The sequence below is a fragment of the Aquarana catesbeiana genome, linkage group LG01 (assembly GCF_042186555.1).
Source record: "Aquarana catesbeiana isolate 2022-GZ linkage group LG01, ASM4218655v1, whole genome shotgun sequence".
NCBI classification, from domain to species: Eukaryota; Metazoa; Chordata; class Amphibia; order Anura; family Ranidae; genus Aquarana; species Aquarana catesbeiana.
In genome coordinates this window covers 716,125,736-716,150,708 of record NC_133324.1, presented here as the reverse complement: position 1 = coordinate 716,150,708, position 24,973 = coordinate 716,125,736, and positions in this window count along the sequence as shown.

The following is a 24,973-nucleotide window of genomic DNA, read 5'->3' as shown; positions in this document are numbered from 1 at the left end:
GATTAGTCTCATCACTTTGTAAATATATAGATAAGATAAATGAAATCAAGAAAAAAACAATAAGATGAGAAAAAATCATAAATAAAAAAAAAAAAAAAAAAAAAAGTAAATAAAACTACGAGTGAAGATCAAATGTACCAAAATGAAAAAAGAACTAATGTGATGTTTTGGTACTCAAATATTGTATATACAACAGGGGTTAGAAAAAACTCCCATCTAAAATCATATAAAGAAGACAAGCACATGTGTTTCACGGTACATAACTCAGACGAAGGACATCACCATCCCCCATACCAACCGATACTTTGGTTTTGTGGATTTCACTTTGGTGTCTCCATTTTGATTGGGGGGCTGCAGTTCCTTGTTATTATTGGTCCTAAGCGCGGAATATTTGACTTATATCTTACAGGGACAAAACCTACCTGGTCAAGAGAGACTAGGGATGGAATAAAAGGGAGGATACGGTTGGCTAGAACTTTAGCGTATAGTTTTAAATCCACATTAAGGAGCGATATAGGGCAATAGTTGGGAACTAATGTGGGATCCTTGCCCTGTTTGGGAATAAGTGTAATATGAGCTTCCAATAGGTCTTTGTGAGTGGGCGAAGTTGTTGTAAGGTCATTAAGTGCTTTGGTTAAATGTGGCACAAGGATATTCGGGAATGATTTGTAATAGGCTGTAGTGAGGGCATCCGGCCCCGGGCTTTTGCCTGTCTTCATTTGTTTTAAAGCCTCGAGGATTTAGTTTGATGATATTGGAAGATCTAGTGTATGTGAGTCCTCCGGGGATAGCGGCGTAGGGCCGAATTGTGCTAAGAAATCGGTAAGTGTTTTCGTACGATCAACCGACGTGTCTGCCGTATGGGAAGGCGGAAGGTTATATAATTTGGTAAAATATTGGACAAATAGGGCCGAAATGTCTTCATTGGTAACTACTGCCTCTCCATTGGGGTTAATGAGCTTGTGGATGGTATGCAAGGCTTTTTTGGTTTGTAGAGCCCTCGCCAGAAGTTTACCGGCTTAGTTGCCGAATTCGTAGTATAGTTTTTGTGACAGTGCGAACTTGGGTTTGACCGTTGCATTCAGTGCTTCTAAGAATTCCTCTCTAGCCTGGGAGAGTGGGTTAAGGGAACGTTGAAGTCTCCGCCTACGATGAGGGTCCCTGATTGAAAGCTAGAAAGTTGCTGGTAGATGTGACGAAAGAAGGTGACCTGGCCTGTGTTAGGAGCATAGATGTTGGCAATAGTGATATGCAATTTGTTTAAGGTGCCTTTGATGAAGAGAAAACGACCTAGCGGATCTGATTGTACGTCAGATATTTGGATTGGGCAATGTTTAGAAATAAGTATAGTGACCCCTTTTAATTTGGCCTCCGCATTGGAGGAATGGAAGGCTGTGGGGAAGAAATGGTTTTTTAGTTTGGGAATAGAGTCTGTCCGGAAGTGGGTCTCCTGTATAAGTGCGATATGTGTTTTGGTTAGTTGTAGAGAGAGGAGGAGTTTGGACCGCTTTTCAGGCACGTTAAGTCCCCGTATGTTGATGGAAAGCAGTTTGAGGGATTGCAGCTGTTTCTGAGACTTGTCCATGTGAATGCTAGTGTTCTGCTGGCCCGCCATTGAAAGAGAGGTGTAGAGGGAAGAAGGGGATAGGGGGGGTGAAGTCCAGTGGACTGGAGAAGGATGTGGCTTAGGGGTGTATGTATCTGGGGAAAATCCAAAGAGGTGTGGGACTATGCGTCCGACAACCTCGGGGGTCAGTAATCGGCGTGGAACGGAGTACAGGTAATGAGGGAGCCCCAACAGGGGGGACTACACCACTGTCCGATCCCGTGTGGGGGTTGACCAAAAAACCCTGGCAGTGAGGGACCAACAAAGGGTGATGTGCAGCGCACAGGATATGAGCTGTCACCACAGGATGGTGTGTAGAGATTGAGTAGGAGGTATTAGTTATGCATCGCCCAGAAGGGACTAGCAATTATCCCAACGGGTGTGTACATTAGTAGGACAATGTTTTGGAAGCAATGTGGAGTGTGTAAAAGACTGTGGCCGAGGTTAATGCGGAGACCTGCAATGGTGAGATGTAAGTAACGAATACCCTCCTTGGCTTACGGGAGGGGGCACTATATCAATTCTGCCCCTCTCCCCAGGACAATCATCCTCCCTGGGGAGGTGGGAGGAGGGTAGCGGCGTAAGCAAGAGGTTAAAAACCTGCGACACTCATAACGCATAGCAGGGGATGCTGCCATGCCTAGGAGGTATAAACATTATCTTAACATAACATTTCTAACTGTCAGAACTACTCAAGAAAAGATTAGTAAACAGTAATGTCCAGCGAATAGATAGTAGATTTGATCTGTAAAAGCTAACTATACTACCAATAGCATGCTGACATATAACAAGTTAATAAACTAGCAATTATAGTTTGGATCCTGCCCTGAGAACCAAACTGAAAAGAGGACAATACCAGTGCAGTCCAGATGTGGGACCGCGTGAGACTTGCAGAAGTGTGCCGTAGGCGTCTGTTGAGGAGAGACAGTCACTCGAAGCCTCCTGATTAGGGCATCGTGAGCCGGGGATGCTTCCATGTGGAATATGGACTTCTGGGTTTGCTGATGGAGGGTTGCATCATCGTGTTGAGAAAGGCTGCGCTGGTGTCTAAGGTCCGAGGCTCATAGCCAAAGTGTGGCATCAGGATGGTCTGTAGGTTTCCGCAATGTGGACGGCAAACCAGGAAGCTAAGTTGGTATGAGTCACGGGGAGGAGTCAAAGGATGCACAGCCTTCTGGAAGATGTAGTTTCTAGCCGGGTGAGGCTTAGGATAGTTTCCGTAGGTTGTGGTCAGAGATTCTCAAGCCGCTGAAGAAGAAGTGGGCGGGATATTGAGAACTGCAGCCGGCCATGTTAATGGTAGAGCCTGACAAAATCTAGGAGTGCCCAAAATAAGTCATGAGAGTATCTGTACCATGGAAGGCTGGTTCAAAACATAGTCTCTAGGCGTCTTGTATCTTTAGCGCTGTGGGGAGATTAAAAAGATTGGGACCTTAAACAAAAATAAAAGTCAGTAGAAGCAGAAAACTGTATTAAACCAAATGGAACTTGTGTATACGGCGGATTCCCTTCACCCAGGTTTCAGCGGTCTCTGCGCGCTCTCCTGGACTGTGGGGAGATATTGATGCTTGCATCCCCTGGTCCGGTCCGGTAACCGGTCTGGGCCCTGAGGGTAGAGGGAGAGCGTCTCCTGCGGTTTCTAGAATTTTGAGTGTCCATAGGTTCTTCTCTCAGCCGCTCATGAACCACTGGTGCAATGCGGAAGGCGGCATACCAGTTAGGCACTGGTACAGGGGCGATACCCAGGGCGCAAAGAAATGCGGCAGATCCTCCGGTACTTTAAGGATGGCTGTACGACCATTATTGGAGGCCGAGAGACAAAATGGAAACTTCCATTTATAGATGATGTTTTTCTCCCTGAGGACATCCAGGAGGGGCCTTAAATCTCTTCTGTGTTGTAGGGTTATTCCAGATAGGTCTTGATATATTTGAATATGGGCTCCTGCATGAAGAATCTGCTGACAGCCCCTGGCCTGTTTTAGAATTTCCTCTTTTAATTTATAATCTACTATGCAGCAGATTATGTCTCGTGGGGGGTCATTCTCCTTACCTTTAGGGCGCAGGGCGCGGTGGATTCTCTCCATGGCTATAGAAGTTTGTGGGGGCTGGTGGAGGAGGTCATTGAAGATGTGTATTACAGCCGGGGAGATCTGCTCCCCCTCAATGGATTCCGGGAGGCCCCTGACCCGGAGATTATGCCTCCGACCTCTGTTGTCGAGGTCTTCCAAGTGTCGCTGCATGTCCCTCATCTGCAATGTGTGGGAGTCCAGGCAGTCAGTAACCGAATGGATGGCAATGTCATGGCGATCGGTCACTGTCTCTACCGTCTGTACACGTTCAGTGAGGGCGCGAAAATCTAGCCGCAGTTCAGAAATGGCGGCTGATAAAGTGTCCTTTATGTCATCCGCTATTGAACGGAGGTCCTGAATACTGATCGGCGGTTGTGGGTTGAGTACTATCCCGTCCCCTGCTGCCACCTGAGCGGGTGTGTAAAGCATCCGGTGTGTTTGAGCTGCTCAGCGGCATCGGCTGTGCTCCGGAGTGAGCAGGGCCTTGGTGAGCAGGCGCCATGTTGCCTCTGCCGGCCCTGAACATCTCCGGGATGTTGTGGCTTCTTGAACCGGCTAGGTCCCTGGGAGACCTCGAGCGGGAGGCAGATGAGGATCGTGAAGCAGTACCCATTGCCCGAAGGGAAGATGGTGTGGAAATACCTCTATGCTTCGTTAGGAATCTCCTGTGGTGAATGGAGCTCTGAACTCAGACGTCCGTCTCCATGCCAGGTCAGGCCACGCCCCGTCAGGGCAATAATATCTTAGCCATGCCATGCTATGGAGGTATTCATCTGCAACTGATTTACAGATATGGGAAATGATTAGTCCTATTGTATAATATCACCACCATGTCTCTATTACATCATTGACTTCCATCATTATTACATAATTAACATCTTCAGGAGGGTTTTCTGCTTTCTCCTCCCCTGTTCCTTTTTTCCCCCGGTTTGGCCTCCCCCTGTCCACATATGTTTTATATGTTTATTAATTAAGCACATATGGGATTAGATCCTACCAGGTTTTCCTTGTTTAGTATAACTCATTAGGGATATGCACACAACCCCTTTTTAAAGAGGAATATAAAAAATGTTGCACCTCATAAGCATCTGAGTTGGAATCATATATGTGGTGATCTTCTGTCCCGTTACTCTTGAATATGAGTTATTCACAAATTAATTTTAAATTGCCTAATGGCAGCATCCTTAAATCTATAGATGATCAGCATTACCCTACTCCCTGGTGATTACGCAATCCGATACTCCCACTATCCAACCCTGGTGGCTCTGAGTCCCACCGGGCAGTTTCTGTAGGTGGCTATTCTTTTATGGCCAGACCCTTTGCATGGAATGATGTCACAACTTTATAAAAAAGTAAAAGAGCATCTGAAACTTCAAGTTAGGTAAGCACGCAAATCTAAGTTATATATTATGTGACCATTGTTTATGATTTTTAATAAATTATGAGTAATTGGTACTTTATTAATGATATGTTCTATGTAACCTAGATTAAACTATAGATGCATGCGGTGCCTTTGAAGAAGCAGGAACCTGCGAAACATGTCGGCCCTTCTGCATATCCAAGCATCTTGTTGTTTTTTGTAGCAAGTATCATTCATGGTCTATACATTATGATGACTATGTGATGTTTATGCTATTATGCAATAATAAATTTAATACTTAATACTTAAATTAAACTTTACTATTTGTGTGTTTACCTTGGTAACAGACATATACATCTCCATTAAAAATCCCAATTCCTTAGAGGGAGTAGTGTGTGTTTTCTCCCTCTTATTTTCTCTTTTTATCTATCACTAGGGATTTGGAGATATTCGCCTGTTTCTGGAAACAGTCCAATAACATACCTCTATATAGCTTCCATATTTCTGTCTATTTGTGCTGGTCTTAATCGTAGCCATGTATGGATGGATCCCTTTATCCTTATACACCCACCCTCAAAACAAAGAAGGCAAAACAAGGATGATAGTAATAGCTGAACCGGATCGTTATCAAAAAATTACACATACGTAAACATTAATTTAACTACTTCTTACCAGACACAATATACTGACAATATTGACTAATATATATGCGAGAATTAATTTCTTCAAGTTGACCTCCTCCTGTGCTGATAACTCTTTCTTCTGCCACCACCTTATCTTCTACTTCTTCTGAGCTGGTGTCTTCTCTTTTCAGCCCTTGGGGGGCCACTTATGATGTAACTTTGACACGATTGTACTGAAGCTACATTATATCTGAAACTGGTTCCATTATCAGCACCTTATAGATGTCAAGAATAAATACTCTACTGTGCAATCAGCATAGACAAAATTGCAAGCAGACAGAAAAAATACATTTTTTGCAGAAAAGGCATACAAAGTCCCTTGAACTAAAGAAAAAAAAAAAACAACCTGCCAGTGAATACACAGGTATCAATCAGAATATTTTTATGCCTATTTAAGCAATAATTAACATTAGTAGATGCATATTTTAAAATATGTAATTAAGTCAGAAATGGCCACACACTCATCCAATACATCTCCCATTAATGAAAACTGACACATATCTCTTATTCAATCTGGTAAGTCCAGAATTAAAGAAAGGTCAAGTGGGAAATTAGCACTAATGCACTGCACTGTCTGAGGGCTGTTTGGCCTGATTTCTTCACCAATGACCTCTTTGGACAGACTGCTATTAGTTCATCCTAAAGAACCATCATCTCATTTGCCCACTCCATCACACACTTTACAAGATGTTGTATTACATTATATGTTTTTTAATGTCCTCACAACCCGACTGTATATTAAACTTTATTACAAACTTGAATAATTTAGCACTCTGTACTTATTCGGTTAAATATTTTTTTTGTTTATTTTTAAATATATTTTCACTTTTACTTAGCTATGACTTTCAGCAAGCTGGGAATATCTGTGGATCCATCTGTAGAAAGGCATCATAGGTTTCATGTAAGAGTAGTTCACTAACATTCTCGTTTTTTTTGCTAAACTGAAATTGGAAATAAAAGATTTTCAATGTTTTAACATCCACTCTCCATATTGGCAGCACTATGTATAAATGTGTCACTTTATTCAACTTACCAGCATCTGTTTTAGATATTGCTGTCTCCATAAAATACTAATTCAAAGTTAGGTTTTAATGAAACAGAATAAGTGAATGGTTTCATTTACAATGTTTTAAAAGCAGGGCATTTTGATTGTTAACCATTACATATATATATATATATATATATATATATATATATATATATCGGTCTACAATAAAGTGTCTATTGTTTTAACACAAACACAAAGCAAGGCTGTTCTATAACAAGAGTATTAATTACCACGTTCATTTATAGAACTATATTGGGCGTTTATTTATACTGGATGGCGTTTCTATTTGGAAGATTTTGTTTTATTCTATCTCATTCAAATTGTCTATATTTCTGACAGTGCTAAATAAAGAACTATTCTGCTATGTAAATCTACTGTGAATTTATTTATTGATTTGCGGCTTTTTATAATGAATGGCTTGGCAGCTGTCTCCCAAACGCGGGAACGTTTCGTTTTGGTTAAACAGCCAGCGTGCTTGTCATGGGTCCTCTAATGCATGGTACTGTAGTAAGAAAGATAACATAAATCCTATTTTTCAGTTCAGAGTCTTGTTATGGCTGTTTCCCTCAAGCCTTCTAGCTGTTCAGTGTTTGCTTTAGAAATGTACATCATACTGGAATCCATAGAGAACCATTATTTGTCTGACAGGATATTTATTAAAAAAAAAAAAAATTATAAAAAAAAAAAAAGAAGAAGACTGAAAACCTGCATTAGTTGCAGCTGGGAGTCAATATGTTTTCCTGGTAGAGATGAGCTAAGAGGAGCTTGGCATATTTAAATACAATGCTCCCATTTAAAATGCAGTACATTTTTTATTGCTTTAGAAGATTGTTTGATCAAAATGTATTCTAAATGCATGCTGGGGGTACATGTGGCTTGCTTATTTTTCCACTGCTCAGAATTATTTGATTTAGAGATAAGAAGACATACTTGTTTATATTGGAAAAATCTTTTAATGGTCTGGAAATATCTACTGGTATTGAACTTTATGGATTACAGGAAGACAGCATGATTAAAAATGACCCCATTACACTCTTCTAACCCCTTTTTTTTTTTCTTTTTTTTTTTTGGGGCTTCCTGTGGATCACAAAAGACAATTACTAGGCTGCATCTCTGTCCAACGTGGCAGAGTCAAACTGCTAATCGGCTAAGCAGAAAATATGCTGATACAACTTCTTTAAGGTTTCAGATAAAAGGACTAGGGGAAGTGATATCTGCAGTAGTACTACATGAAGATGTTATCTGCCTAATGACCTCATCAAGATTTATTCTGAATCCTGAGCCACAGCAGCACCTGGAAGTTAGCTAGTTAATACAACCTTGAAGTTACGCAGAACATAAAAATAGCCACTCAGGCTGTTTTTTTCTTTCTCAAACGCCATGTTTATTTTTTTATATAGTCTATTCCATTTGTAGTTTTCAGCTCATACATTTTTTATCTTTTTCAACATCACAGACACTTGAAGTTTTTTATATGAATACATTTTACCATGCATTTACTTTCATCTCTATGGGCAGATTTATGGAGCCTGGGAATCATGTTGTTATATTTAGTAAATCGAAGCAGTAATCTCACTTCCATCCAGTTTCTCTCAAGCTATATTGCCAAAGCGTCTCCTTACTGACATAAGATGTCTTTTATGATGCTGATTTTTCTTGAATATATGATCAGAATTACAGGTGCAGAGTAAAAAACAATGCAGAATAACACCTTTGTTTCTCTATTGTTATCTCTTCTGTGTCCTTTATCCTACATGCTGAACAGTGCAGTAATAACATTGAGCACATGTATAATTTTTCATTCTTTTCAGACAAGGCTCTTATTGTAATACGTTTGTTATTAGTCATTGACACTATTCTTTATTTTTTATGTATCTATAGAGGATTCACAGAATTGAACTAATGGCTCTTATAGATGCAAGGGGATTGATTTACTAAAGGCAAATAAACTGCGCACTTTGCAAGTGCAGTTGCTCCAGAGCTAAGTAAATGAGTTAAAGCTTTACTATACAAAGAGTACCCAATCATGTGAAAAGAAAATAACAAAAAAATGAATTTTTGCTTTTACATGTTTGGATAATGGAAGTCCAGTAGAGCTTCTGCTCATCTCTGGAGCAACTGCACTTTGCAAAGTGCGCAGTCTATTTGCCTTTAGTAAATCAACCCCACAGTGTTTATTGCACAATGACCAGATCTGGCAATGACCTTACTGATGGTTATATATCTGTGTATATATTTTTTTTTTCAATTCCTCTGTTTATTAAAATTTTTTTTCCATTACAATTACAAATCATTAAACACACACACAAAATATAAAAATACATTAAAAAACAATTTACAAATATCCACCTCCCAAAAAAAGGGGGGGGGGCACCCCCATCCCCTCTCTCCCTCATGAGCCCAACTTATTAATCCTGTTACACACATCTTTTCTTCACCTCTCCTTTTATTATAACTCTATAGTTTATATATATATTTTCTATGCAAATCATATACTTTTTTCCCTTTCTTTTTCTTCCTCCTTTTCTCCTTCCCCTTCCTTCCCTTCCCCCTACTTTTTCCTCTTATATCCCTTATTATCCCTTAGTTATCATTCCTTGACTACTCTTTATCTGGTGAAAAATCTGTCTACCTTTATGCCGCGTACACACGATCGGACTTTCCGACAACAAAACCGTGGATTTGTGTTCGACGGGTGTTGGCTCCAACTTGTCTTGCATACACATGGTCACACAAATGTTGGCCAACAATTTTGAAGATACAAGGACAATCCACTTTACCTACAAGTGCACTTGCATTGCACTTGTAGTGCAAAGTGGTTTTGCCTTTTTGAAATAAGCCCCAGTGTGTCAACATGTGCTAGCTCCCATCATGGGGATCAATGGACGTGTTTCGGGGGTGCAATCCCTTCCTCTCATCTACTTTAGTTTGGAGGAAGGGGTTGCACCCACAAAACGCGTACATTGATATCCCATGTTGGCAGATAGCGCACGTTGACACACTGTGTGCATCTTATAAATTTGGCTTTGGAATTCATTTAACCACTTGCTTACTGGGCACTTAAACCCCCCTCCTGCCCAGACCAATTTTCAGCTTTCAGCACTGACGCACTTTGAATGACAATTGTGCGGTCATACAATACTGTACACAAATTAAGTTTTTATCATTTTTTTTCCCCACAAATAGAGCTTTCTTTTGGTGGTATTTAATCACAGCTGGGATTGTTATTTTTTGCTAAACAAACAAAAAAAACATGGAAAATTTAGAAAAAAAATATCATGTTTCATAGTTTGTTATAAAATTTTGCAAACGGGTATTTTTCTCCTTCATTGATATACGCTGATGAGGCGGCACTGGTGGGCACTGATAGGCTTCACTGATGGGCAGATAGGCACAGTTAAGGTGGCACTGATAGGCACAGTTAAGGTGGCACAGATAAGGCGGCACTGATAGGCACAGATAAGGCGGCACTGATGGGGACAGATAAGGCGGTACTGATGGGCACAGATAAGGCGGCACTGATGGCCACTGATGTACACTGATGGGTGGCACTGATGGACACTTATGGGCACTGGTAGGTGACACTGATGGGCACTGATATGGGGCACTGATGTGCAGCACTGTTGTTAAGGGAATGATTGTGGGCACTGATAGTTGGCACTGTGGGCACTGATGGGTGGCACTATGGGCACTGATGGGTGGCGCTGGTGGGAACTGGTAGGCTGCACTGCTGCCTATTGCTAGGTGGCACTGGCAGGGGGCACAGGTGGGCACTGAGGATCTGCAGCAGCTTGCCGTGATCGGGACTGATGTCCCTCTCATGGCAGCCGGTGCTCAGCATTTTTTCCTCCTCACACTGTCAGTGCGAGGAAAAAAATAGCCGATTACCGGCTCTGTTGACATCACATGATCACGTGGTAAGTCTCTTAGACTCGCTGATCACAGAGCACACCGCACGCACCCTGCAGGGGGCAGGCAGGCCGCTTGTGCACGGGACGACGTCAATGGATGTAGCCCCGTTCAAAGCAGGTCCGCGCTGTAGCCGTCATTTGGCTATAGCGCGGATCTCAAGTGGTTAAAGCTGTAAAAACATGTACAACACAACGACAACTTTAAAATGTTTTTTGGGTTTAGATTTTGCCTAAAATATTGATGATGTTGCTCAGTGTTTTTTTGAACATCATGGATGTTTTTTTTCATCTTTTCCAAATCACGATTGCACACCATGATCTCACTGATGAGTATTTGTGCACTTGCACTGCTGAAGTGAGTTTCTTCTTCCACAACATCCACATCACCTAAAAATAAAAAAAAAAACACCATGTATTATAAATATGCAGGCATCCATCTATTATCTGAAGCTGTGGTCTCAGACACTGACCTGTTGTTGACACCATTTCTACCACTTCACCCAGCACTTCCTGAACCTCTGCATCCACATCTTCATGTTGTGTGGTGAGTTCCCTTTATTCATTTGGTGTGGGGTCCTCAGATGTCCCTATTCTTTTCTCCCCTATGTGAATACAAAAAAGGTATACTTAGCAGACAGATATGTTAGGCTAGAAATAGTAATATGAAACATTGCTTGGAAGTGTCGTCCAGTTGTCTGTTTTGGCAGAGTTCCAAGCTGAAGACATGATTTTTTCACTTTCAAAAGCTGGAATACTGTTTTGTGCAAGTTTCACACATGGAGAGGCCCCTAGTATCCACTGGAGCACCTGTGTGGGACACCATAACAAGGTTGTTATGGTGTCCCACACTAGTGCTCCTGCGTCCAGATGTGTAAACAGCTGCTGAGTGTCCTCTCCTGACACTGAATAAAGTTGTCATTTAATTATAGTTTGAAACACATCTAGACAACAATGTAATAAACTTATTTTATTCAAAATAGGCATGAACAAATGTAGTTAACCTGCATCTGCCAAAAACGTTGTATTAGTGGTCGAACAAACGATGTTTAATATGAACGATTCCTGTGTCCATGAACCCCACCCTGGCATTTTAAACTGTGCAACTGTAAAGAAAAGCACATGGAAAGAAAGTACTAATAATAATAGGAACACACGACAAATACTTCCTTTTTTGCATTACTTTCCTGATCTTTCTATACTGATCTTGCTCCCTCAATTTCACATCTGATCAGCGTTTCCTCAATTGCTCCTTGGATTGTCGTACCCCAAATTTCCTGTGCAGACTTCTGACAACTTTAGCCATGATCTTGGCCTTTCTCACATTGGGGTTTCTGTAAGGTCCATGATTCCCATCATAATCTGTCCTCTTTAAGATGTCCACCATCTCCACCATTTCTTCAAAGGACATATTTGAGGCCTTATATCGCTTAGATCTGGAACTGCCTTGCTCCGGGCTTTCCACATTGCTGCTCTCAGCACACACCTGCTGTGTCTCCGCCATGTGCTCTCCCACTGCCCTGAAAGAGAAGAGGCGGGGATTACACTAGAAAGAAGGACAGGGGCGGAGTTTCACACATGCGCAGTGTATATAAAGCATAACATGCGGGCGGTGTAAGAGAAGTTTGTACGATCTGTGAGTGGAGGACAGAGGATCATTATTGCCGATCATTCAAACGAAGGTACAATTGTAACTTGGAGCATCAGTGGTTAGTGGCCTATACTGCTTATAGACTGAGGCCTATATTGGGACAAGATTAGGAGAGTTTAACCTGACATTAGGGTTTGCCTTGTGTTTTTTTTTGCAGATAAAATGGTTGATAAATTTACAGCCCCAGATTTTCTGCCCAACATTATTGAAAAATACAGGGAGCTGCCATGTCTCTGACAAGTACAATGCAAGGACTATTCTAACAAGCTAAAGAGAAAGGCAGCGCTGGAGAAACTGTTGGAATTAGTGAAGCCCGTGTATTCTACGACAGACATCATCTATTTAAAGGCCAAAATTGGTAGCCTGAGGAGCACATATAATAAGGATCGCAAGAAGGTCTAGGTCTTGGACCATGCTCCTCCACCACCTCCACCAACACCACAGCCACCCCACCCACCACAACAGCATAGAAGGAAGTCTGGAAGGAAGTGTTGGCCTGGGTTTGGTGTGGTTAGGCTATTGTAAGGCCACAGCCTCGGGACATATATGTAGACCTGGACCGTATTGTGCTCCCTATTAAATGGACTCCTCAGGTTATCAATTTTGACAGTCAAATAATTGATGTCTGCCCTGGGGTACAAAGGCTTCACCAATTCCAACTGTTTCTCCATCGTTGCCTTCCTCTTTATTTTGTTATGACCTTGTGCTCACTATTAAATGAAAAAAAAATTATTGGACAAATACTTGGCTATGTGTTTTACTTCAAAAAGGACAGTTTGTTTGTGAGTAGGAAGGTACATTTCAAAATACAATGTCAAATTAACATGGGACACCAACATAGTTGTATCTTTGAGGTTAAAAAATACAAGATAATAATGGTGTTGTGGTAACTTGACACACAAAATGAAAAAACAAATTATTCTGGAGATCACTAGAAAAAAAAACACAAAAAAAAAAAAAATTATTCAAGAGATCACTAGAAATAATAAAAAATACGTTTGTCAGAACTCTGTGAATAACAGCAGCAAAGCAACTTCATTATTATACCATTATAAAGAAGAAGGAAAATGCGCTGCATTGAGAGATTTCATAATTTGCTGCATCACGAATGTGATATTTCCATTACGAATGCTAGTTTTACAAGACCGAGTGCTTCCGGCTCATACTTGATTCTGAGCATGTGTGTTTGTACTTTGGACTTTTGTGCGACGGACTTGTGTACACACGATCGGAAAATTTGTTGGCGGAAAATTTGAGAACCTGCTACCCAACATTTGTTGGCGGAAAGTCTGACAATAAATGTCCGATGGAGCATACACATGATCGGACTTACCGCCAACAAGCTCACATCCAACATTTCCCGTCGGAAAATCCGATCGTCTGTACGCTCCATTAGGCTTCCATCTGACCCTAAAATTAATGGGGTCAGGCCTGATGACATTAGCCACAGTTTCCACTTCTTATTAAATGTGTTTAGTAAATCCCCTATACACTATATCACATATAAATATATGTATGTATATATATATATATATCAAAGACAATTATGCGGCCCCACGGAAATGTTTAGTTACATTTAGTTTTCGTTAAATTTTGTTTAGTTTTCATTAAAATTTGTTTAATTTATGAATTCTCTAACAAATTCAAACATATCAGAATGATTAGAATTCGGATCGGTCCAAAAGACTTTCGACTGATCCGAATTCTGTGTGACAAAATAGTTGGTTGTTAAGCAGCAGGCCAGGAAGCCAGCCACCCACGTCCTTAACAACCACGAGTCATCATCTGTCAGCGGGGTTCCCCACTGACAGATGAATGTAAAAAAAAGAAAAAAACAGCGTAATTCAGAAATCCATACCAGACCCTTATACGAGCATGCAGCCCAGCGGGTCAGAAAAGGGGAGGGGACAGGCAAGCGCCCCCTCCTGAACCCAGATCCCACCCCCCCATGTGAATAGGTAGGGGTACATTGTGTCCCTACCCATTCTCCAAAAAAAGTATACAAAAGTGATAAACACAAGTCTTTTAAAAAAAAAAGTGTCCCTCAATGTAAATCCATCGTCAATCACGTTGCCCGTCAGACCTGAAAAATAAAAAAAAATGAAAAATGTCCTGCCTCTAGGGAGGGGTCCCGCCGTATGCCAGCTCTGCGCTTTGACAGTTCTTATATAGACAAGGGGCAGGGTCCCCTGTGCCACCCGGTGGCGCAGCCCCCTGCCTCCAGACCCCGACAACCACAGCCCAGGGTTGTCGGGTTGTCAAGAACAGCCCCTTGTCCCCATCAACATGGGGACAAAGTGCTTTGGGGTGGGGGGCGCAGAGCCCCCCTGCTCAAAAGCACCCACCCTCTCATGTTGAGGGCATGTGGCCTGGGATGGTTCATAAGGGGGGGGCCCTCGCTTGCCCCATCCCCTTTCTTGACCTGCCGGACTGCATGCTTGGATAGGGGTCTTATGTGGATCGTAGGGCAGACCCTACACCGTTTAAAAAAAAAATTCTATTGCTGGGCAATGCTGGCATTCTTTACATTTATCTGTCAGTGGGGTAGCCCATGATGACTTATGGTTGTTAAGGACGCAGGCAGCCCGCTACTTAACAACCATCTATCAAGTAAAATAAAAAGCCCTACACTGCATATGGGGTCTCCGATGGACATTCCACTCCCAGAATGTTGGGAAAAAAAAATAGTGCTGGCTGTTTGGGAGCAAAGGATCAGTTGAGGAAAACTCCTTTTCTCAGTAACCTAGAGCTAAACGAACACTTAACTCTTGAAGTGCAGGGGCAGGGCCACAGCAAGGGAGGATTTTTCCTGTTGGTAGAGCTTGACGTCCAGAGGTAGGCTTCTCTTACACCTTTGGCTCGGGAGCCCCGATAAGGCAATAGGGAGAGCCAGAGCACAGAGTGCCACGAGGAACTAATAAGTCTTCCACTGGTGGGTGCTGGCTGTGCATCCCAGAAGCAGCAGAGATAGCTGACTGGATGATCACTGGCAGACTGGACAGCGAGTCAGACAGGTACAGGAAGAAAGCCAGAGATGCAGGCAGTCCAGGTTAGCAGCGAGCAGGCAGATCAGGTACAGACAGCAGGAAGAAGAGTTGTCAGGAGTCAGGCCAGGGTTGGAAATGGTAGGCAGATAATTAGAGGGAGCAGGGAAAAGTGTAATCAAGAGACAGGCCAGGGGTAAGTACAGGGGGTGTTCAGGAAACTGTCAGGAGCAGGATCAGGTCAACAGCAGAGGATCAAATACAGGGACACATTGCAATAGTCCAGTTTAAATAGCCTGCCTGTGCGCACTTGCGCATGTGTACTTGCACATCGGGTATGAGCAAGGCCCATTATTGTTCTGCACCTTTGCATATGTGTGCATTTTTCTTGACACACAGACAGGCCACACTTTTAGTCAAAACTTAGAGGCAAGCTGAATACAGAGAACCTGCACACTCAGTGGCACAGACACACAGTCTGCATGCTTAATTACAGCACACAGACATATTACACACTTGATTAAAGCATACAGACAGACTTAACACAAGTGTAGAATAATTATAGCTTACAGTCAAAGCCAAACAACACACATAGCACACAGAGTCAGAGCACATAAATACCTTTTTAATATAAATACCTTATAATATCACTTATCAACATTATGGTAGGCATTAGACATGTGCATTCCTTTTCGTCCGAATGCATTTTCTTCCAAATTTCAGGTATTTTCGTTATCGTTTTAACAAACGATAACGAACGTGCAGAATCCGAAAACCGAAAGATCCGACATAAACAAATGCTTTATTTTCATTTTCGTTGCGACAACAGTTCGATATAGATAGGAGATTCGACATGACGCTGATCTGTGTCCATCGAACCTGTGGTCGAATGTGCCTAACCTTAGCTCTATTAGTCCAAGATTATTCTACATAGAGAAAAGATTCGACATAGAGACAAAAGATTCAACATTATAGAGACAATAGCAAAAAAGGTCGAATGTGCCTAACCTAACTCTATTAGTCCAAGATTATTCGACATAGAGAGAAAAGATTCAACATGAAGATTTGACGAAGCAGTCGCTGCGAGGTCAAATGCTCCACCCATAGGCTATAGAAGAATTCTAATGTTGGTTGACTAGTAATAATAATTAATAAATATAATTATTACTAGTGTCATACAACATTAGAATTCTACTATAGCTTGTAGGCGGAACATTCGACCGGAAATGCGGCGTCGTACAGTTTAGCTGCTCCCTCGAATCTTCTTAGAACATTCGACAGACACCATAAGCCTTCAATGACAGATTCGACCTTAATTATTTCGGATTTTCGGATGAATGCATTTTTTAACGAAACAAAATAAATAAAAATGAATTTCGGGAGTAACTACATAAATGTATTTTTCGGACGAAAACGAAATTCCGAAACAAAATATTTCAGTGTACACATGTCTAATAGGCATGGTTCAAGGAGTGTGGTAGTAGTATATCATAATTACTATTTCTGATTTCTGATCAATATCTAATTTCTTACCAATGTATTGGTGCATGCATGTGGGAAATTTCTAATGAAATTAGTAAATATCTATTATTTATAATTAGTTCTAAGAAACTCTCTGAAACTCTGCAGCACTAATCCCTTTACATATAGGCATAACAAGGCATACATTTTTTTTTACTGACGTGGTTACATTTCGCCCTTATATGTAGGTATTTAGCAAAGATCACATGAAATATTAGCATGCAGGGGGTTACAGAAATATTTTATCCCATCATAGAGAGGTATATAAAGTTATGGGTATTTGACTTTTGATATATATAGAGTAACAATGTTACACTATGTACAGATATATTTTGGTGTATTAACATCACCATTTCTCTGGAGCTTATTTGCTACAATCCAGAAGAGCATGTTATATTTATACAAGAGCAAACATGTCCCCTGTTAGTAAAATATCTTTGGCAGCAGAACATAACTCTGGTGAAGCTAAATGTTATGCTGTCATCACAATGCTTTTTTCCAAAGCCTACCAAAAAAACTATTTGTACTGAAATATTATAAAACACTACATGAACAACATAACCAATGAGACCTAGGGTTACAGCCCTAGGGTGTACCACAGCCCATCAGAGTACCCGTTACCAGACCATCAGAGTACCCGAGTACCTGTCACCAGCCCATCAGAGTACCAGAGTACCTGTCACCAGACCATACGAGTACCCGAGTACCTGTCACCAGCCCATCTGAGTACCCGAGTACCTGTCACCAGCCCATCAGAGTACCTTAGTACCTGTCACCAGCCCATCAGAGTAACCGAGTACCTGTCACCAGCCCATCTGAGTACCCGAGTACCTGTCACCAGCCCATTAGAGTACCTGTCACCAGCCCATCGGAGTACCCGAGTACCTGACACCAGCCCATCAGAGTACCCGAGTACCTGTCACCAGCCCATCAGAGTACCCAAGTATCTGTCACCAGTCCATCAGAGTAACCGAGTACCTGTCACCAGTCCATCTGAGTACCCGAGTACCGGTCATCAGCCCATTGGAGTACCCGAGTACCTTTCACCAGCCCATCAGAGTACCTGAGTACCTGTCTCCAGCCCATCAGAGTACCCGAGTACCTGTCACCAGCCCATCAAAGTACCTGAGTACCTTTCACCAGCCCATCAGAGTACCCAAGTACCTGTCACCAGCCTAAAAGAGTACCCGAGTACTTATCTGCAGCCCATGCCTCATAGAATATATGTCAGGGTGTTTGTTTTCCAAAATGGAGTCATTTTGTGGGTAATTCCACTGTCCTGGTACTACAGGACCTTCAAAAGTGTGATTGGAAGGAATGAATTTATATGTGTAATTTATGCTCCTAGAACACCTGAAGGTGCTATTTCAATGGTGGACCTCTCTATGTGGCCAGGCTGTGTAAAAGTCTCACACATGTGGTATCGCCATACTCGGGAGGAGTAGCAGAATGTATTTTGGGGTGTAACTTTTGCTATGTACATGTTGTGTGTTAGAAAAAACATATAAATTGACCACTTTCTGTAAAAAAAAAAAATACGTTTTCATTTTCTTTCTACATTTTCTGAAGACTTGTGGAAAAAAATGAACCGTTCAAAAGACTCATTATGCCTCATAGAATATACTGTGGGGTGTTTGCTTTACAAAATGGGGTCATTTTGTGGGTAATTTCATTGTCCTTGTGCTCCAGGGCCTTCAAAAATGTGATAGGTCATTAGGAAATTGTATGTGCGATTTATGCTCCTAGAACACCTGATGGTGCTCCCTGCATGTTGTGAAAAAGTCCCAAACATGTGGTATCGCCATACTCGGGAGGAGTAGCTGAATGTATTTTGGGGTGTAATTGAAAGTATGCATATGCTATGTGTGAGAAATAACTTGTAATTATGAAAAATTTGTGTAAAAATAAATAAATAAATAATTTCCTTTTTTCCCAAGAATTGTGGAAAAAAATACAACTTCAAAAAATCCACTATGCCTCTTATGAAATACCTTGAACTGTCTACTTTCGAAAAAGGGGTAATTTGGGGGGTATTTGTACTTTCCTGACATTTCAGGGCCTCAAGAGATGAGATAGGCCGTCAGTGCATCAGGTGTGATCAATTTTCAATAATTTGCACCATAGCTTGTAGACTCTATAACTTTCAAAGGCCAAATAATATAAACTTATTTGGGTTATTTTTACCAAAGATATGTAGCAGTATAAATTGTGGCCCAAATTTATGAACAGAAATTACTTATTTGCAAAATTTTATTATAAAAACTAAAAAAAAGTGTTTTTTTTTTCAAAATGTTTGCACTTTTTTACTTATATTGCAAAAAAATAAAAAAAAAACAGTGGTGATTAAATACTACCAAAAGAAAGGTCTATTTGTGTGAAAAAAATGTGCAAAATGTTATTTGGGTACAGTATTGCATGACTGAGTAATTGGCATTCAAAGTGCGAGAGCGCTAAAAGCTGAAAATTGGTCTGGGCAGGAAGGGTGTATAAGTGCCCTGTATTGAAGTGGTTAAATAAAACATACCATTCCGAATTGGTCATTCAAAAATTAGGCACACTTTTCAAGTCTTCTTTAAAATTCTTTTCTTTGTTGTAACTTCTTAAAAAATCAATTTTACAAAAAAACTCTTATGAGGTGACAACGGAGCTTGGTAAGACAGAAGAGTTGAAACATCACACAATAAATGTTACATGGCATTTAAATGGCAAGCATTTCATTTAATGCTATGAAAGATGGAATTTTAAAGAAGTTGCAATAAAGAACTACAGTTTTTCACAAGATGGTACTTTCCTCCTCGCAATGGGTCATAAAAAAATACTTTAGACATAGTCTTAGGAGGCACTTAATGTGATGATAATGTCAACTGGGCCCCTGGAAACTGGGTGAGAGAACACAGGTATGACATTTTTTAGGTATGAGACAGAGCAGCTGTATCACCCTTCAAAACTAGCTATAACCCCTAGAGTGCACCTCCTTAATAATTTAATATGACTATTATCATTAGTAAACAGTTTGCTAAGGACCTGGACACCATTCTGCTAGACTATTAGTTAGCAGATAACTGATATACATGGAGTTGCAAATGCTGTAAATATCTATTGTCTTAACAGGACACTTGGACAGAACATTATCAGTATGTCGGGGCTTTCTTATCTTCTTAATTTCTGCTAACAATAAATATCTGAAAGGTTATCACTTTCCTCTGAGGGATTTGGGATTGACCCATTATAAAACTGTAAAAAATCTTTCTGTCACACATGATCTGAAAGGTAAATAAACCCATTAGGAGTACATTGCATGCAATAACATGTCTTACCCAGGGCTAACCGATAGGACAAAATACCCATTCGCCAATTCACAATTTCAAAATCGACATTGAATTAAAAAAGCTATATCACTATTGATTATTTATTTCAATTTAGAAGAAACTACTGAATGAATCAAAATCACACTTGACTAGGCTATTGTACAGAGAAGGTGACAGGCCTATTTTTAGAGATATCATGTTTAGTATCTTTGGATTAAATAGTCCATGCTGGGCAATAATATACAAGTTACCAGAATGCAACCTGTAATGGGGCGTACACGCAGTCAAACTTTTCGACCGGACTGGTCTGACGGATGCCGGCGGACCAAATCCGGCAGACAATCCGATCATGTGTTGGCTTCACCGGACCTTCAGCGGACTTTTCCAGTCGCAAATCTGACGGACTTTAGACTTGGAACAGGCTTCAAATCTTTACGTCATAACTCCACCGGACCCAGAAATCCGCTCGTCTGTATGCTAGTCCGATGGACAAAAACTGACGCTAGGGCAGCAATTGGCTACTGGCTATCAACCTCCTTATTTTAGTCTGGTGTACGTCATCAAGTATGAATCCATCGGACTTTGGTGTGATCGTGTGTAGGCAAGTCCGTTCATTAAAAAGTACATCGGAAGTCCGTCAAAAGTCCGTCGAAAGTCCGCTGGAAAGTCTGTCGGACCAGTGCGGTCGAAAAGTCCGCCTGTGTGTACGCGGCATTAGTATTCTAAGATATAATACCTGTATAACTCTGGATAAAACATAAACACATTGACATCCCATCGGCCACTCCTCAGACCTTTTTATTGGTCAGATCCTTTCTGTCCACACCCTCCTCAAGGACCAGAAAACAGGGGCTGTGAGCAGTCTGGAGCTCTCCTTTTACCATCAAAGAAGGAACAGCAGCAAAGACCTACTAGAGCCACTGGTTCATGTTAGTCATTGATCGGAGTTTGCCGAATTTACACAACTGGACTTTGTTAAGTATTTTCACTCTTAAACCCTTTTTATTTCACTTTTGTATTATTGTCTTTTTCCTTTGTAATACCTTTTTGTTCTGTAAATATTTTGTTTGCACGTTTTTGTTAACTGTTTTAGTAAACAATATTTACAAAGTAAGTAATATTGTCTCTAATGCACTAATGCAGAACTTAGAGAATTCCTGTCTCTTTGAAGAGAGCTACTATTTGGTAAACATGAGTGTTTGATATTTTAAGCTAAAATTATCTGTTGCCAGCAATTGATGTGGGGTATAAGGGGCTAATTGCGTAGTTAACCTCACCCAGTGATGATCGTTCTCAGTTGGCTGGCACTTAGATTGTGGTCCTGCAAGCTGGAAAATCTTTGTGTAGGGTGAGGCTGAGACTACCATTGTTGCATATCAGTGAAACCACAGTGTGACCAGCCATTTGTCTGCTATGTGACAATCTCAGATTACTCTTAAGACATTAATTACGCTAAAGGTGATAGCATACAAAGGTGAATTGGTTTCCATTTTCAGCAATAAACATGATATCCCTTCTATTTGCTACAAATAACAGAACATATTACCACTTCTTTTTATTTGTGTTCAAATTGTAATAGGATAGGGATACGGCTGGCGCCTCTTCTATTTCTATTGTCAGTAGAATCCCAAGAGATAGTGTTGCTACTCATGGTACTCTTACATTGCTTAATTGTTTCTGGGATCAGTCTGCATTGTTCTGTTTAAGAATCTTATTATTGGACTCTAATGAGTATTATTTGACTCTAATTTACCATTGTAATTGTGTTTAGTCCAGATGCTTCACCATTTAGGTTTTTCAGGAGATAGTAGAAAAAATCTAACAGAACTACTGTCATAACTACTCTTATGAACTTTGTCCGTAAGAGAAATTAAAGAGAGTATGCCACAAACTTAGCAATTGCAGGTTAAAACACAGAAAAATCAAGTATTATTAAATTCTTACTTTCAGCCTTTTTCCTTTGCACAAATATGTATAATTCAAGTGTCTTTGAACTTGGTAGGAAAATTGACTATTCAATTCCTTAGCACAGCTTCCTCTGTCTTTTCACATCCTAACCCTCTCCTCTTTCAGGAATGTCTACTTACTCCCTGTGCTGACTTAGCTTCTCCAACTCCCCCCTACCCTCTCTACTTAACATTTTTTGCAGTTGACTGAAAAGGGGGTGGTTTAGAAGGAGAATATTATAGAGTGTAATTGAGTGACAGCTCAGGTCTGCTGGGGCTGCTGACCAGGGGCAGCACATCCATTAAGGGCACATGGGCGCCGCCAATCTCTCCAGTCACCCCCTCTTTGACTAATGGATATATTTATGCACAGTGGCTGCATATGCTGGGCACGGTGGCTGCATATGATGGGCACAGTGGTTGCATTTGATGGGCACAATGGCTGCAATTGATGGCACAATGACTGCAATTGATGGCACAATGGCTGCACAGATGGGCACAAGTGGCTGCATATGATTGACACAAGTGGCTGCATATGATGGGCAGAAGTGGCTGAAATTGATGGCAATTGATGGGCACAAGTGGCTGCATTTGATGGGCAGAAGTGGCTGCATATGATGGGCACAAGTGGCAGCATTTGATGGGCACGAGTGGTTGCATATGATGGGCATAAGTGGCTGCATATGATGGGCACAAGTGGCTGCATTTGACGGGCACAAGTGGCTGCATTTGATGGGCAAAAGTGGCTGCAATTGATGGGCACAAGTGGCTGCATATGATGGGCACAAGTGGCTGCATTTGATAGGCACAAGTGGCTGCATTTTATGGGCACGAGTGGCTGCATATGATGGACACAAGTGGCTGCATATGAGGGGCACAAGTGGCTGCATATGATGGGCACAAGTGGCTGCATATGATTGGCACAAGTGGCTGCATTTGATGGACACAAGTGGCTGCATTTGATGGGCACGAATGGCTGCATATGATGTGCACAAATGACTTCATATGATGGGCACAAGTGGCTGCATATTATGGACACAGTGACTGCATATGATGGGCCCAGTGGCTGCATTTGCTGGCACAGTGGCTGCATTTTATGGGCACAATGTCTGCAATTGATGGCACAGTGAGGCTGCGATTGATGGGGTTTTTTCGGTATTTTTCAGTTTGTTTGTGCAGCCCCAAAAATTTTGAGCACCACCCACCACTGCTGCTGACATCACATCCAAGATGGTGACACCCAGCAGTAGTCTCAGGGCTTTTTGATGTGTACACAAGAGAGGAATTTACAAATAAATATCTTGCATAAAATATGTTAAATGCACATACAAAGCTCATGCACAGAGATGCGGGGGGGGGGCATATTGTTTGCGTGAGCATCCAGAACCTCTATAAATACTTCCCTTGGATCCACAGCCCACAGACAGCAATTGCAAGATGCAAATATATGCAGGTATGTGCCAATGCTTGTATAAAGCACATGCACAGACATATGCTGTCAGCGCAGACTGTATTCAGGACATATGTCTGTACGTGCACTTAATTCAAGTCCTGGCTCATCCTCACGTACAGTTGCATCATGTAATTGTTGTCTATGGGTGGCTATTCAGCCGTGAGTCCCAATGAAGTTTTTTTGGAGGCTCTAGATGCACACTGTACGTCTCCCTTGCAGCTGTGTGCATGTGCCCATAATTTTATGTGAAGATTGTTAAAAAAACAATGGGTTGTTGACCATGCAGGGCACAGTTGACCAGTGACAACTGTGGCAAAAGCAGCATTTTTTTGTGTACATGTTGGCCACATATTTTTTTTCATCATAGGTAGAAATACAGAGATTTCTTATAAATTATTTCTCCACAGGCTTCAATGATGAAAACCAAGCATTGAGTTCATTCTAAAAAGTGCATTCTCTAAAACATTCCATGAGATAACATTAGACAACTTCTTGTTGCATTCTCCCACTGGCCTTTCATTACTTACAATAATGTGTTCAGCAAGGTCATCCTCTATAAATGACTAAATGTTCATATAACATTCCACTGTTATTATGGCATTTTGTAACAAGTAATTGATAATATTAAGAAAACTGCCAATTTTATATACAGCACAGGTGAGAAATTATATACGATTCTTTAACCACTTCACAACTGGGCACTTAAACCCCCCTCCTGACCAGACCAATTTTCAACTTTCAGTGCTCTCACACTTTGAATGACAATTACTCAGTCATGTAGTACTGTACCCAAATGAATATTTTGTCCCTTTTTTCATACAAATAGAGCTTTCTTTTGGTGGCATTTGATCACCTCTGGGTTTTTTTATTTTTTGCGCTATAAATGAAAAAAACGAAAATTTTGAAAAAACCCCCCGCATTTTTCTTAGTTTCTGTGATAAAATTTTGCGAATTATTAATTTTTCTTCATAACTTTTGGCCACAATTTATACTGCTACATATCTTTGGTAAAAATAACCCAAATTAGTGGATATTATTTGGTCTGTGTGAAAGTTAGAGAGTCTACAAGCTGTGGTGCAAATCATAAAAAAATTGATCACACCTGATGTACTGGTGGCCTATCTCATTTCTTGTGACCCGAACAAGTCAGGAAAGAACAAATACCCCCCAAATGATCCCTTTTTTGAAAGTAGACATTCCAAGGTATTTAGTAAGATGCATGGTGAGGTTTTTGATGTTGTCATTTTTTCCCACAATTCTTTGCAAAATAAAGATTTTTTTCCCCCCACAAAATTGTCATTGTAATAGGTTATTTCTCTCACATGGCGTGTGTATACCACAAATGACACCCCAAAATACATTCTGCTACTCCTCCTGAGTATTATGATACCACATGTGTGGGATTTTTTCACAGCCTAGCCACATAGAGGCCCAAC